At 43.5% G+C, this 14,975-nt stretch overlaps 1 protein-coding gene across 1 annotated transcript in view; it reads right to left on the reverse strand.

Annotated features, from left to right (window-relative positions):
• The window catches only part of LOC117502369 (collagen alpha-1(XXVIII) chain-like), a 100,318-nt gene that overhangs the window by 57,283 nt on the left and 28,060 nt on the right, over positions 1–14,975 (reverse strand). Inside the window, exon 3 of the mRNA XM_034161402.1 lies at positions 1,132–1,203. The gene's annotated coding sequence lies outside the window, so the exon portion shown is untranslated. The remainder of the gene's footprint in view (positions 1–1,131; positions 1,204–14,975) is intronic.

Consider the following 14,975-nt stretch of genomic DNA (forward strand, 5'->3'; position numbering starts at 1 on the left):
TTGTGCAATCAGCGGTTCTGCGGCAACAGCTCACGCGCTATCACTCCTCCCCTTAGGAGCTGTACCGCCCATGTATGTAGGGAAGTCCTAAATAAAAGAGCAGGAGCGCAGGCCAGACTTTAGTGTAGCCTTGGTGTACAGCCTGGCCGCACTCCGCGCGTGATTAATTTGACTTTCTGTCTCACTGGTGTTTCTTGACTCTGTTTGTCTTATCAAAGGTTTTAAGAATGTTTGGAGGAGAAAATACCCAACACAGTGTTTCTCAATTGGCCTCAAAAGTATTGGAACACTTAGTATTTCACACATTTTAATTTGCTTATTCCATTTCAAATACATTTTTTTTCTAAAATTATCTTCCTTAACTCAGACTGAAAGCAAATCTCTACAACTTGATAAAAATGAATTAAACATATAAAATCCAGTTTCCTGATGAAGTGGTGTAGAGGAGGATTTTCTTAAAAAGAAGACCTGAAAGTTCAGCTACAATTTGACAGAAAGTACATTTCAGATGAAAGCCTAGATTTGATGTTTTGGTGAAAGAAACTTTTGTATTTCTTCATAAATGATGTAAATAAAGTCCAAGACATATTCAGTGAGTGACTTGGAAATGTTCACGTTTCCATCCCCTGACTTGTCTAAAAAAAACTGGCAATAAAACTGATTGTAATTTATTTACAGGTTTCAAGATTTGCTTTCAGTTTGAGTTTGAGGAAGATAATTTTAGAAATTTTTATTCTTTATTTTTATTTTTATTTTTTGTATTTCTTGTATTTAAAATGTCATAAACAAATTAAAATGTGTGAAGTGTTCCAATACTTTTGGAGGGCACAGTATCCTAACCTTATGATGAGTGCAAAATAAGTGTGGTATTACTGTTTTATTTAAGAATCTTACATTTTCACTGTTGCTGCACTTTGTGTCAAATCATAGTCATATTGTATATCATATTTATATGACAATATTGAAATACAATAATTTGGCCAGATTGTACAGCCCAACTGTCAATTAGCTGAAAACTTGTTTAACAAGCTGAAAGGTTTATGCCATGCTAATGCTCCTGTAAAGCATTTACTCAAAATAAAGTCTGAAGGACCTAAATGACATGGTGAGATGCTGACGAGCTTCGCTGACCTTTGGTCCAACAAGTCCATCTTCACCAGGAATGCCAGGAAGCCCTGCAGTCCCATTGGGCCCTGGCTCTCCCTGGAACAACACATATGACATATTTAAATTCAAAACATCTCTACTGGATATGTTTTACCCCTATTGACAAACAAATTAAATTGAATTTACAAAATAACAAGTGCATACTCTAACAAAATTACTCACTGCCAGTAATTTCATGGCATTCAACTGACTTAGTGTTGTCTTGATCATTTTGGTTGGTAAAATAGCAGTTATTCATGGAAGCATGTCTGTCTAGATATCACATACACACAGTGCTGGGCACGGTTCCGATAATCCAATAACCGATAATTATCGAAGATAATGTTTTCATTACCGGATTATCTTTTCAGATACCTTTGAAAACCATTATCGGACTAATTATCTTCCAATAAATTTTTGTCCGATAATTTTTAGACCATTAACATAATAAACAAAGCTGAAGAGCTACAAACACATAAAATTTAAAATCAGTTGAGCACCTACCTGTTAAATGTTTCATAGCAGATGTGTAGTTCTACCCTCTGCAAACAGATCAATTTTCAAATCAAATAAATTTTATTTATGTAGCGCCAAATCACAACAACAGTTGCCCCAAGGCGCTTTATATTGTAAGGCAAAAGCCATACAATAATTACAGAAAAACCCCAACGGTCAAAACGACCCCCTGTGAGCAAGCACTTGGCAAGAGTGGGAAGGAAAAACCCCCTTTTAACAGGAAGAAACCTCCAGCAGAACCAGGCTCAGGGAGGGGCAGTCTTCTGTTGGGACTGGTTGGGGCTGAGGGAGAGAACCAGGAAAAAGACATGCTGTGGAAGACAGCAGAGATCAATCACTAATGATTAAATGCAGAGTGGTGCATACAGAGCAAAAAGAGAAAGAAACACTCAGTGCATCATGGGAACCCCCCAGCAGTCTAAGTCTATAGCAGCATAACTAAGGGATGGTTCAGGGTTACCCTAATCCAGCCCTAACTATAAGCTTTTTCAAAAAGGAAAGTTTTAAGCTTAATCTTAAAAGTAGAGAGCGTGCCTGTCTCCCTAATCCGAATTGGGAGCTGGTTCCAGAGGAGAGGAGCCTGAAAGCTGAAGGCTCTGCCTCCCATTCTACTCTTAAAAACCCTAGGAACTACAAGTAAGCCTGCAGTCTGAGTGCAAACAGAGCAGAACTGCTTCTAGAAGAAACCAGTCTGTCCTCTGCAGGCAAAGGAGAACTGGTCACAAAAAAACCTCATTTCTTTTAACCCCATACTGATACACTGGCAATATCACCCAAGTCATCCAGAGGCATACATTTTTAACTTATGGTTCAAATTTTAACCAAACTAATTTCAGACAAGTTATTTAAATTAACGTCACGTCTGAAGTTTTATAAAGTAAAAATATCAGATATATGTTGTAGTTTTAAAGTAATGCTCTAATTTTTCAGGTTTTAGTGTGGACATGCTGTGTCCAGGTGCATTATGGGTATGATAGGGTAATCTCAGTATGTTCACAACATGAGAAATGCATTTGAGACACTCTGATCAGGCTCCACAGAAAACAGCATTAAACTCTAGTGCCTAAAACTCTCGTGAGTATATTCTCTGGGTTTATAGACATTGTTATTGTGTTTGCTTTTATTAAATTCCACGTATCTTAAACGTAGCAGAGTAGCAGACACAGATTATCTGGAATTTTGTTTTGGCAAGTTTTCAAGGTCTCTACTGCCATCTCCTGTCCAGTAGTGTTCATGGCAGTATTCGTCCTGAAGCTTGGCTGATATTTTCAATCAGTGTACTCAGTTCCAGCTCAAACAGTACAACAGAACTGCACGGTGTAAAAGTTCAGAGCGCACAATTTATGTTCTCACACACATTGTACGTTCAAAAACCACACGTCGGACTCTTGTTTCCAGAAGCAAAACGTAAACAGAAGCTTTTTTCAAACTTAATTTACAAAAATATCGATGGGAGACATCAAAGTAAAAAAAAAACAAAAACAAAACAACAACAAAAAAAAAAAACATTACAAGACAGGACTGCGGTGTTTGCACAGGCACAGTGCGAGAGGTTGGACGCTTGTAGCGCTTCAGCAGCGGGATACTCTCACGACGGCCAACCAGAATATCAAACAGGTTTGATTTTCATCTGACCACACAAGCGCCGATCAGGAGGTGGTCGTGAGATGTTAAACGCAGCTTGTTACTACATGTATACTACGCGATGTAGTACGCGTGATTAACCTGAAACTCGGTGCGATCCAAAAAATTCTCGCACAAATGAAAAATCAGCTGAAAAATGGCCAAAACCGCACTGGCACCAGTAGATCATAGCAGTGTTGTATTTATTTTGACACCGGTTATATCAGACGGTTATCTAATTACAACTTGGCTTTTTTTTTTTTTTTGAAAATTTATCTGTAAACACCAACACACAACACACCTCACATTAACATGTTGGTTTACATACGAGGTCTATTAGAAAAGTATCCGGCACCGCCGCGACGCGCGGAATTCCTCCACACGTCTGTCTCAATGTGCCGAAAAAGTGCTGATTTCCACGTCTTTTCACAATTCCTGTGCTAGTCAGATGACGTCCCGGATAAAACACAGCGTCCAGTTTGGAAATGAACGGCACATTCCACTGTTACAGGAGTTTTTGTCATGGAAAGAGGAGTGGAGGCTTCGCGTGGCGGTGCCGCATGGCGCACAGCAACGCCATGATGAAGCCTCACGGGACATGTTCTGGCATGTCCAGGCACATGCAGAATTTCTCGGATAATCACTCGATGGAAAAACCACCAACAGCTCAAAGCCGTCCTGTGAGACCAAAACGGAGGTGGTTTTGTCTCGCTCCAGTAGCGAATCCATCGTGACGCGCAAAGCCTCCGCTCAGCTTTCCATGACAAAATCTCTTGTTAAAAGTGAAATCTGCCGGAAAATGGTTGATGTCCAGCTCTTGTGATAACCAGAGAAATGGCACACGATGGTCACGGATCCAGACAGCCATCCATTTAGAAATGAAATGGTCGTTCAGCCTGTCGACGGCGGCTTCGGAGCGCGGCGTGCCCCACAGCCGCTGGGGGCCGTCCTTAAAGCGACAGTAACACTCCTTATTCTCTACCAAGCCCGTAACATTTTCACCGATAGCCAGATAAATTTTTCTAATGGTTTCCAGCTGCCAGACTCTAACATTTTCTGAAAAGATTCTGATGGGAAAAAAGCCCAAATCATTCCGCCATTTCCTGACAATGAAAATCCACAGAGGGGGCTGGACCACTCCTCACTCAAAGCCTGCTCCCACGTGAATGACGCAACCGACAGACGTGGAAAAACTCACGCATGCGCATGAGGGTTCAAGCTTGTCTGATGCAATCACACGTGTTTCAAATCCATATGGTTTTTGAAAAAAATAATAAGGTCGGATACTTTTCTAATAGACCTCGTAGAATGAATGAGTCAACAAATCAGTGTTAGCGGAGGCACATTTTACCCAGAATGCCATCTGTCTGTGTTTGTTACAAAACTGCAGAATAGTGCATTATTCAACATTAAAAGATATATGTTATATCTTAACTTTGCACAAATGACAGAATTGACATGAATGGAGTTATTCTATCAGTATTCATTTTATTTACACCAAACCATAAGTCACCATTGCTTTATTTTCCAAGACCTAAGGCAGTTGTGAAAGAGTAGAGAGTTGAGCTTTGTGGCTCCTCTCAGCTGCGTTTGTGCTGGAAGCCATGTAGTAAACTGGAGCTTCCAGCAAGGGACAGGACGCTCAAAGACAGAAGTGCTGACTCATTGTTTGGGTCTGTCGTCACCTTTGATGCTTCGACAAGCGATTGTGGTGTTAAAACTCAAAATCAGTTTGTTAGTAGTTGCAAGTGTACCGAGACAATACTGGAATTTATCGGTTATCTGCAACATCCGATACATTTTTGGGTGGCTTACCGGTTTAGCTTTATGAAAGCTACTCTTCAGTTATCTGAGTCTCTGTTATCAAAGTTATTTTTTTTGGTTATCTGTGCCCACCACTGCATACACAGTGTTTCTGAATCAGCCCTTGGCTGTCAAAATTAGAACTGAAATGCATCCAACATCAAACATTTTTGAGGTTAGGTGAAGTGAATTTTATGTACCAAATATTACACTGACTCCCCCTCTAGCTGCCACCTTATCGTGGTGGGGGAGATTGCATACCCGGATGATGCTAGGAGCTATGTTGTCGGGGGCTTTGTGCTCCCTGTAGGGTCTCCCAAGGCAAACAGGTCCTAGGTGAAGGGTCAGACTAAGGGCAGTTCAGAACCTCCGTGACCAGTAAAAAATCAAGGACCGAGATGTCGCCTGGTATGGCGGAGCCAGGATCCCACCCTGGAGCCAGGGCTGGGGTTGGGGCTCGCATGCGAGCACCTGGTGGTCGGGCCTTAGCCCATGGTGTTTGTCCATCACAAACACCATGTTTGAGCACAGGGGTGTCCATAAGTGCATGTGGCACCAGGACAGCCTGAGCCGGAGGTCGATGATCGACTTTGTAGTCATATCATCTGACCTTTGGCCACGTGTCTCAGACACTCGAGTGAAGAGAGGGGCAGAGCTGTCGACCGATCACCACCTGGTGGTGAGTTGGATCCACTGGGAGGGGAGGAAGCCGGTCAGACCTGGCAGGCCCAAACGTACCGGGAGGGTCTGCTGGGAACGACTGGCAGAACCCTTTGTCAGTGAGGTCTTCAACTCCTACCTCCGGGAGAGCTTCTCCCTGATCCAGGGGGAGGTTGGAGACATGGAGTCCGAGTGGACCATGTTCTCCACTTCCACTGTCGATGCGGCCGCTCGTAGCTGTGGTTGCAAGGTCTCTGGTGCCTGTCACGGCGGCAATCCCCAAACCCGGCGGTGGACACCGGAAGTAAGGGATGCCATCAAGCTGAAGAAGGAGTCCTACTTATCTTTGTTGGTAGGTGGGACCCCAGAGGCAGCTGACAGGTACCGGTAGGCCAAGCGTGCCGCAGCCCGTGCAGTCACAGAGGCAAAAACTCAGGTCTGGGAGGAGTTCGGGGAGGCTATGGAGGAGGACTATCGGTCGGCCTCGAAGAGGTTCTGGCAAACCGTCCGATGCCTCAGGAGGCGGAGCCAGCTCTCCACCAGCACTGTTTACGGTGCGGGTGGGGAGCTGTTGACCCTGACTGGGGATGTTGTCGGGCAGTGGAAGGAGTACTTCGAGGATCTCCTCAATCCCATCGTCACATCTTCTGAAGAGGAAGCAGAGACTGGAGACTCAGAGGCTGACTCATCCATTACCCAGGCCGAAGTCACCGAGGTGGTTAGAAAGCTCCTCGGTGGCAAGGCTCCTGGGGTGGATGAAGTCTGTCCTGAATACCTTAAGTCTCTGGATGTTGAGGGACTGTCTTGGCTAACACGCCTCTGCAGCATCGCCTGGCGATCGGGGACAGTGCCTCTGGATTAGCAGACTGGGGTGGTGGTCGCTCTGTTTAAGAAGGGGGACCGGAGGGTGTGTTCCAACTATAGGGGGATCACACTCCTTTCTCCTTGGCTTTCGGCCCCAGTAAGACTTCAGTTTTAAATTTTACTTTTTATTCATTTATTTAAATGTGTTTTAATGGAAGTTTTAGTGTATAACACTTTGTGTCAGCAGTGGTTGTGTTAAAGTGCTTTATAAATAAAGTTGGTATGGTATGGTTTCACCATTTGTCTCAGTAAATATATTTCTAAAGGTGCTATTAACATGACATTTTCACCAGTTGTGGTAACAACCCAAGTAATTCACACACACAAATAAATCAAACCATAAATGAAGTTATGTGAATGAAGATGTTGAGGAAAGCAAAAAAAAAAAAAAAAAAAATGAGAAGAAGGAAGTAGACAGGAGCACAAGGAGATGAAGCATAAGGCGTAATCAGGAGCAGCAAAACATAAGGAAAAGGCATATCATGTACGAGGTCTATTAGAAAAGTATCCGACCTTATTATTTTTTTTCAAAAACCATGTGGATTTGAATCATGTGTGATTGCATCAGACAAGCTTGAACCCTCGTGCGCATGCGTGAGTTTTTCCACGCCTGTCAGTTGCGTCATTCGCCTGTGAGCAGGCTTTGAGTGAGGAGTGGTCCAGCCCCCTCGGCGGATTTTTATTGTCAGGAAATGGCGGAATGATTTGGGCTTTTTTCCCATCAGAATTTTTTTCAGAAACTGTTAGAGACTGGCAGCTGGAAACCATTCGAAAAATTTATCTGGCTTTCGGTGAAAATTTTACGGGCTTCACAGAGAATAAGGACTGTTACTACAGCTTTAAGGACGGCTTTAAGGACGCTCGGTGCGCCGCGCTCCGTGCCGCCATCGAGAGCCATAAACCACCGGATCATTTCTAAACGGATGGCTCTGTGGATCCGAGACCGTCGTGTGCACTTTCTCGGGTTATCACAAGAGCTGGACATCAGCCATTTTCTGGAAGATTTCACTTTTAACAAGAGATTTTGTTATGGAAAGCTGAGCGGAGGCTTCGTGCGTCACGACCGATTTGCTGATGGAACGAGACAAAGGAACTCCTCCGTTTTGGTCTCACAGGACGGCTTTGAGATGGCGTTCAGACAGCTGTCGGTGATTTTTCCATCGAGTGATTATCCAAGAAATTGTGGATGTGCCTGGACATGCCAGAACATGTCCCGTGAGGCTTCATCACGGCGTTGCTTTGCGCCATGCGGCACCGCCGCGACGCGCAGAATTCCTCCGCACGTCTGTCTCAATGTGCCGAAAAAGTGCTGATGTCCACGTCTTTTCACAATTCCTGTGCAAGTCAGACGACGTCCCGGATAAAACACAGCGTCCAGTTTGGAAATGAACGCCATATTCCACTGTTACAGGAGTTTTTGTCATGGAAAGAGGAGCGGAGGCTTCGTGCGTCGCGGCGGTGCCGCATGGCGCACAGCAACACTGTGATGAAGCCTCACGGGACATGTTCTGGCATGTCCAGGCACATCCACAATTTCTCGGCTAATCACTTGATGGAAAAACCACTGACAGCTGTCTGAACGCCATCTCAAAGCCATCCTGTGAGACCAAAATGGAGGTGTTCCTTTGTGTCGCTCCATCAGCAAATCAGTCGTGACTCGCGAAGCCTCCGCTCGGCTTTCCATGACAAAATCTCTTGTTAAAAGTGAAATCTGCCGGAAAATGGCTGGACATCTTGTGATAACCAGAGAAAGTGCACACGATGGTCTCAGATCCACAGAGCCATCCATTTAGAAATGATCCGGTGGTTTGTGGCTCTCGATGGCGGCACGGAGTGCGGCGCGCCGAGCGTCCTTAAAGCCGTCCTTAAAGCTGTCCTTAAAGCTGTAGTAACAGTCCTCATTCTCTGTGAAGCCCATAAAATTTTCACCGAAAGCCAGATAAATTTTTCAAATGGTTTCCAGCTGCCAGTCTCTAACAGTTTCTGAAAAAAATTCTGATTTAAAAAAAGCCCAAATCATTCTGCCATTTCCATCCATCCATCCATCCATTTTCTTCCGCTTTATCCGGAGTTGGGTCGCGGGGGCAGCAGCTCAAGCAAAGCCGCCCAGACCTCCCGATCCATACACACCTCCCCCAGCTCCTCCGGGGGAACCCCAAGGCCATTTCCGCCATTTCCTGACAATGAAAATCCACCGAGGGGGTGGACCACTCCTTACTCAAAGCCTGCTCACAGGCGAATGACGCAACCGACAGGCATGGAAAAACTCACGCATGCGCACGAGAGTTCAAGCTTGTCTGATGCAATCACACGTGATTCAAATCTATATGGTTTTTGAAAAAAAAAAATAAGGTTGGATACTTTTCTAATAGACCTCGTACAAGTAGTTGAATAGTAAGGAAGGAGAAAACGACTTGTAGCAATTGACCAGACAAAGAGACAGAGATGGAAAGGCTGTACAGCAAGTTACGGTGGTAAAAGATGCAGATGGCAATGTTCTGACAAGTGAGGAGAGTGTCGAGAAGGTGGAGGGAATATTTTGAGGAGCTGATGAATGAAGGACATGAGAGAGAAAATGCTGGATGATGTGGATAGAGTAAATCCAGAAGTACAAGAGATAAGTCAGGATTAAATGACGGCAGTTATGAAAGAAATGTAGAGTGGAAAGGCAGTTGATCCAGATGACATTCTGGTGGAGACATAGAAATTCTTGGAGAGATGGAACCAGATTGTTTGATAAAGTCTTGGAAAGTGAGAGGATGCCTGAGGAGTGGAAACAAAGTGTTCCTATTTTTAAGAACAAAGGTGATGTGCAGAGCTGCAGTAACTACAGAGGCATAAAGTTGATCAGCCACAGCTTGAGGTTATGGGAAAGAGTAATAGAAGCTAGACTTAGAAAACAGTGTGAAGATCTGTGAACAACAATATGGTTTCTTGCTGAGAAAAAGCACTACAGATGCAATGTTTGCTCTGAGAATACTGTTAGAGAAGTATAGAATAGTCAGAGGGACTTACATTGTGTATTTGTGGATTTAGAGAAAGCACATGACAGGGTGCCAAGAGAAGAGTTGTGGTATTGCATGAGGAAGCTTGGAGTGGCAGAGAAGTATGTGGGGTAGTGCAGGACATGTACAAGGATACTGTGACAGTGGTAAGATGTATTGTAGAAATGACAGAACCATTCAAGGTGGAGGTGGGATTACACCAATGATCAGCTCTGAGTCCTTTCTTGTTTGCAGTGGTGATGAGATGATGATGAGTGGATGACTGATGAGAGCAGACAGGACTCTCCATGGGCTATGATGTTTGCGGATGACATTATGATCTTCAGTGAGAGTAGAGAGCAGATTGAGTCTTAGCCTGGAGAGGTGGCGATATACTCTGGAGAGAAGGGGAATGAAAGTCAGTAGGAGCAAGACTGAGTACATGTGTGAATGAGAGGGACTCCAGATGAGTTTAAATACTTGGGGTCAACTGTCCAAAGTAATGGAGATTGCGGTAGAGAGGTAAGGAAGAGACTGCAAGTAGGATGTAAAGGGTGGAAAAAGATGGTAGGAGTGATTTCTGAGCGAAGAATATTTGAAAGACTGAAGGTGAAAGCTGACAAGACAGTTGTGAGACCAGCTATGTTATGTGGGTTATAGACAGTGGCACTAATAAAAAGACATGAGGCAGAGCTGCAGATTCTCTTTGGGAGTGACTTGAATGGACAGGGTTAGGAATGAACATATCAGAGGGACAGCTCAGATGGGATGGTTGGAGACAAAGTCAGAGAGGCGAGACTGGGATGGTTTGGACATGTGCAGAGGAGGAACCCAGGAGATATAGGGAGAAGGTACTGAGGATGAAGCCATCAGGTAGGAGTAGAGGAAAGAGGCCAAAGAGGAGGTTTATGGATGTGGTGAGGGAGGACATACAGGTGGATGGTGTGACAGAGGAAGTGACAGAGCAGGACAGGTTGAGATGGAAACAATTGCTGTGGTGATCCCTAATGGGAGGCGAAAGAAGTAGAGTGCAAAAGCCTGTATTTATAATGACACTTCAAGATGCCTCCTGTATAGAGAAACTAGTCTTATTCATTGCTCAGGTGTGATTTTTGCCCATTCTTCCACACAGTCTTCAAATCTTGAAGGTTCTGTGGACCTCTTCTACTGTATATTTAGTTGTTTCCATAGATTTTCCATTGGATTTAAGTCAGGTGATTCGATGGGGCATTCAGGCAGTTTTGTTTTCATTCTCTGAAATGAGTTACCTTCGCTGAGTGTTTGGGATTATTGTCTTGCTGAAATGTCCACCCTCGTTTCATTTTCAACATCCTGGTTGATTTTACTCTGTCTTGGTAAATTTTTCCATTTATCCTTCCTTGAATTTTGAAGCTCCTGTCACACATAGTAAGACTGTGCCGAAACAGCAAAGATTACCATCATCAAACACAGTCTGGGGGGAAAGAGGCATCGTCAGCAGTGTCAGAACACAGCCAGACTACCTTGTCCACACCTGCACGATGGCATCCAAAGTGTATGTATACAACAGTTTAGATGACACAGACTGCTGTCAGATGGCTATAAAAGGCATTGAAAACTGCCCGATGTCCAAACATCTGGATGGCAAACACGGGACCGGATTGGGAGGCAGCACTGTGTTCCTCACGTGCACATGCAACCCACACACATGCGCAGGGCTGAAATTATGAAATCATCATTCAGCTGTGTGTGTTCATAATGGCTGCATGAGCCACTAAGCGTGCAGGCAGGGCGTGCGTGCCCCTGGACATCTTTGCTGAAAGTTTGCTGGCAGTGGGCCAAACAGTCACACCATGCGTCAGATGCAGCCTTTCCAGTGAACTTAATTATTATTATTATTTTTTTTTTTTTACTTTTTAGCTCACTTCAGGAGCACAACACAACTCTGTACATACTGGTCATGTTGGCTGGATTATCAATCAATCAATCAACTTTTTTCTTATATAGCGCCAAATCACAACAAACAGTTGCCCCAAGGCGCTCCATATTGCAAGGCAAGGCCATGCAATAACCATGAAAAACCCCAACGGTCAAAACGACCCCCTATGAGCAAGCACTTGGCCACAGTGGGAAGGAAAAACTCCCTTTTAACAGGAAGAAACCTCCAGCAGAACCAGGCTCAGGGAGGGGCAGTCTTCTGCTGAGACTGGTTGGGGCTGAGGGAAAGAACCAGGAAAAAGACATGCCGAGAAGGGGGGCAGAGATCGATCACTAATGATTAAATGCAGAGTGATGCATACGGAGCAAAAAAAGAAAGAAACAGTGCATCATGGGAACCCCCCCACAGTCTACGTCTAAAGCAACATAACCAAGGGATGGTCCAGGGTCACCTGATCCAGCCCTAACTATAAGCCTTAGCAAAAAGGAAAGTTTTAAGCCTAATCTTAAAAGTAGAGAGGGTATCTGTCTCCCTGATCTGAATTGGGAGCTGGTTCCACAGGAGAGGAGCCTGAAAGCTGAAGGCTCTGCCTCCCATTCTACTCTTACAAACCCTAGGAACTACAAGTAAGCCCGCAGTCTGAGAGCGAAGCGCTCTAATGGGGGTAATATGGTACTACGAGGTCCCTAAGATAAGATGGGACCTGATTATTCAAAACCTTATAAGTAAGAAGAAGAATTTTAAATTCTATTCTAGAATTAACAGGAAGCCAATGAAGAGAGGCCAACACGAGTGAGATATGCTCTCTCCTGCTAGTCCCCGTCAGTACTCTAGCTGCAGCATTCTGAACCAACTGAAGGCTTTTTAGGGAACTTTTAGGACAACCTGATAATAATGAATTACAATAGTCCAGCCTAGAGGAAATAAATGCATGAATTAGTTTTTCAGCATCACTCTGAGACAAGACCTTTCTGATTTTAGAGATATTGCGTAAATGCAAAAAGGCAGTCCTACATATTTGTTTAATATGCGCTTTGAATGACATATCCTGATCAAAAATAACTCCAAGATTTCTCACAGTATTACTAGAGATCAGGGAAATGGCATCCAGAGTAACGATCTGGTTAGACACCATGCTTCTAAGATTTGTGGTGCCAAGTACAATAACTTCAGTTTTATCTGAGTTTAAAAGCAGGAAATTAGAGGTCATCCATGTCTTTATGTCTGTAAGACAATCCTGCAATTTAGCTAATTGGTGTGTATCCTCTGGCTTCATGGATAGATAAAGCTGGGTATCATCTGCGTAACAATGAAAATTTAAGCAATACCGTCACATGGGACTTAATTTTTGCCGTGGTTATTTGTCGCACACAGCAGCCGGGTGAGAGGCTTTTCACCACAGGCTGTGGTTTTGGATCCTGTGCGCTCTGCGCTGTGAAATGATCGTGGTTCCATGCTGAAGGTGAGTTTCATGTTTAATACTGTTGTCATGGCCTGGTGATACAGTTCCACATCACACCTCCTACAGAGTTTAAATGGTGATTAAGTAATAATATGTATATTACAGCGGTGAGATCCGTTCAGCTGACGTGCACTATGACGCATTCCTGTGCATGAGACCATGGAGAGGCACAACAGCACACGGTGCTTTTGGTTTGATAGTGCGTTGTTTACACTCATTGTACTTGATAAATGCGTGCCACATACGTTATTGCATACTAACATTTCCTTTGCCCTTCCTGGCCGGTATGGACATCTGTGGCACAACATGCCGGCCAGCTTTGCTGTGACAGATCGATCACAGAGCTCAATCAACCGCGATCAGATCTTTTCAGATGCTGTTTTGATGCTGTTTTGGCGTCTCACTAATTTAGAAGATCTTCACTTAGCCTGGAAAAAGAGTTTGTTGCTCTATAAGAAAGCCCTTCATGAAGCTAGGACATCTTTCTACTCATCACTAATTGAAGAAAATAAGAACAACCCCAGGTTTCTTTTCAGCACTGTAGCCAGGCTGACAAAGAGTCAGAGCTCTATTGAGCTGAGTATTCCATTAACTTTAACTAGTAATGACTTCATGACTTTCTTTGCTAACAAAATTTTGACTATTAGAGAAAAAATTACTTATACCCATCCCAAAGATGTATCGTTATCTTTGGCTGCTTTCAGTGATGCCGGTATTTGGTTAGACTCTTTCTCTCCGATTGTTCTGTCTGAGTTATTTTCATTAGTTACTTCATCCAAACCATCAACATGCTTATTAGACCCCATTCCTGCCAGGCTGCTCAAGGAAGTCCTACCATTATTTAATGCTTCAATCTTAAATATGATCAATCTATCTTTGTTAGTTGGTTATGTACCACAGGCCTTTAAGGTGGCAGTAATTAAACCATTACTTAAAAAGCCATCACTTGACCCAGCTATCTTAGCTAATTATAGGCCAATCTCCAACCTTCCTTTTCTCTCAAAGATTCTTGAGAGGGTAGTTGTAAAACAGCTAACTGATCACCTGCAGAGGAATGGTCTATTTGAAGAGTTTCAGTCAGGTTTTAGAATTCATCATAGTACAGAAACAGCATTAGTGAAGGTTACAAATGATCTTCTTATGGCTTCGGACAGTGGACTCATCTCTGTGCTTGTTCTGTTAGACCTCAGTGCTGCTTTTGATACTATTGACCATAAAATTTTATTACAGAGATTAGAGCATGTCATAGGTATTAAAGGCATTGCGCTGCGGTGGTTTGAATCATATTTGTCTAATAGATTACAGTTTGTTCATGTAAATGGGGAATCTTCTTCACAGACTAAAGTTAATTATGGAGTTCCACAAGGTTCTGTGCTAGGACCAATTTTATTCACTTTATACATGCTTCCCTTGGGCAGTATTATTAGACGGTATTGCTTAAATTTTCATTGTTACGCAGATGATACCCAGCTTTATCTATCCATGAAGCCAGAGGATACACACCAATTAGCTAAACTGCAGGATTGTCTTACAGACATAAAGACATGGATGACCTCTAATTTCCTGCTTTTAAACTCAGATAAAACTGAAGTTATTGTACTTGGCCCCACAAATCTTAGAAGCATGGTGTCTAACCAGATCGTTACTCTGGATGGCATTTCCCTGATCTCTGGTAATACTGTGAGAAATCTTGGAGTTATTTTTGATCAGGATATGTCATTCAAAGCGCATATTAAACAAATATGTAGGACTGCCTTTTTGCATTTACGCAATATCTCTAAAATCAGAAAGGTCTTGTCTCAGAGTGATGCTGAAAAACTAATTCATGCATTTATTTCCTCTAGGCTGGACTATTGTAATTCATTATTATCAGGTTGTCCTAAAAGTTCCCTAAAAAGCCTTCAGTTGGTTCAGAATGCTGCAGCTAGAGTACTGACGGGGACTAGCAGGAGAGAGCATATCTCACCCGTGTTGGCCTCCCTTCATTGGCTTCCTGTTA

This window comes from Thalassophryne amazonica, chromosome 20 (assembly GCF_902500255.1).
Source record: "Thalassophryne amazonica chromosome 20, fThaAma1.1, whole genome shotgun sequence".
NCBI lineage: Eukaryota > Metazoa > Chordata > Actinopteri > Batrachoidiformes > Batrachoididae > Thalassophryne > Thalassophryne amazonica.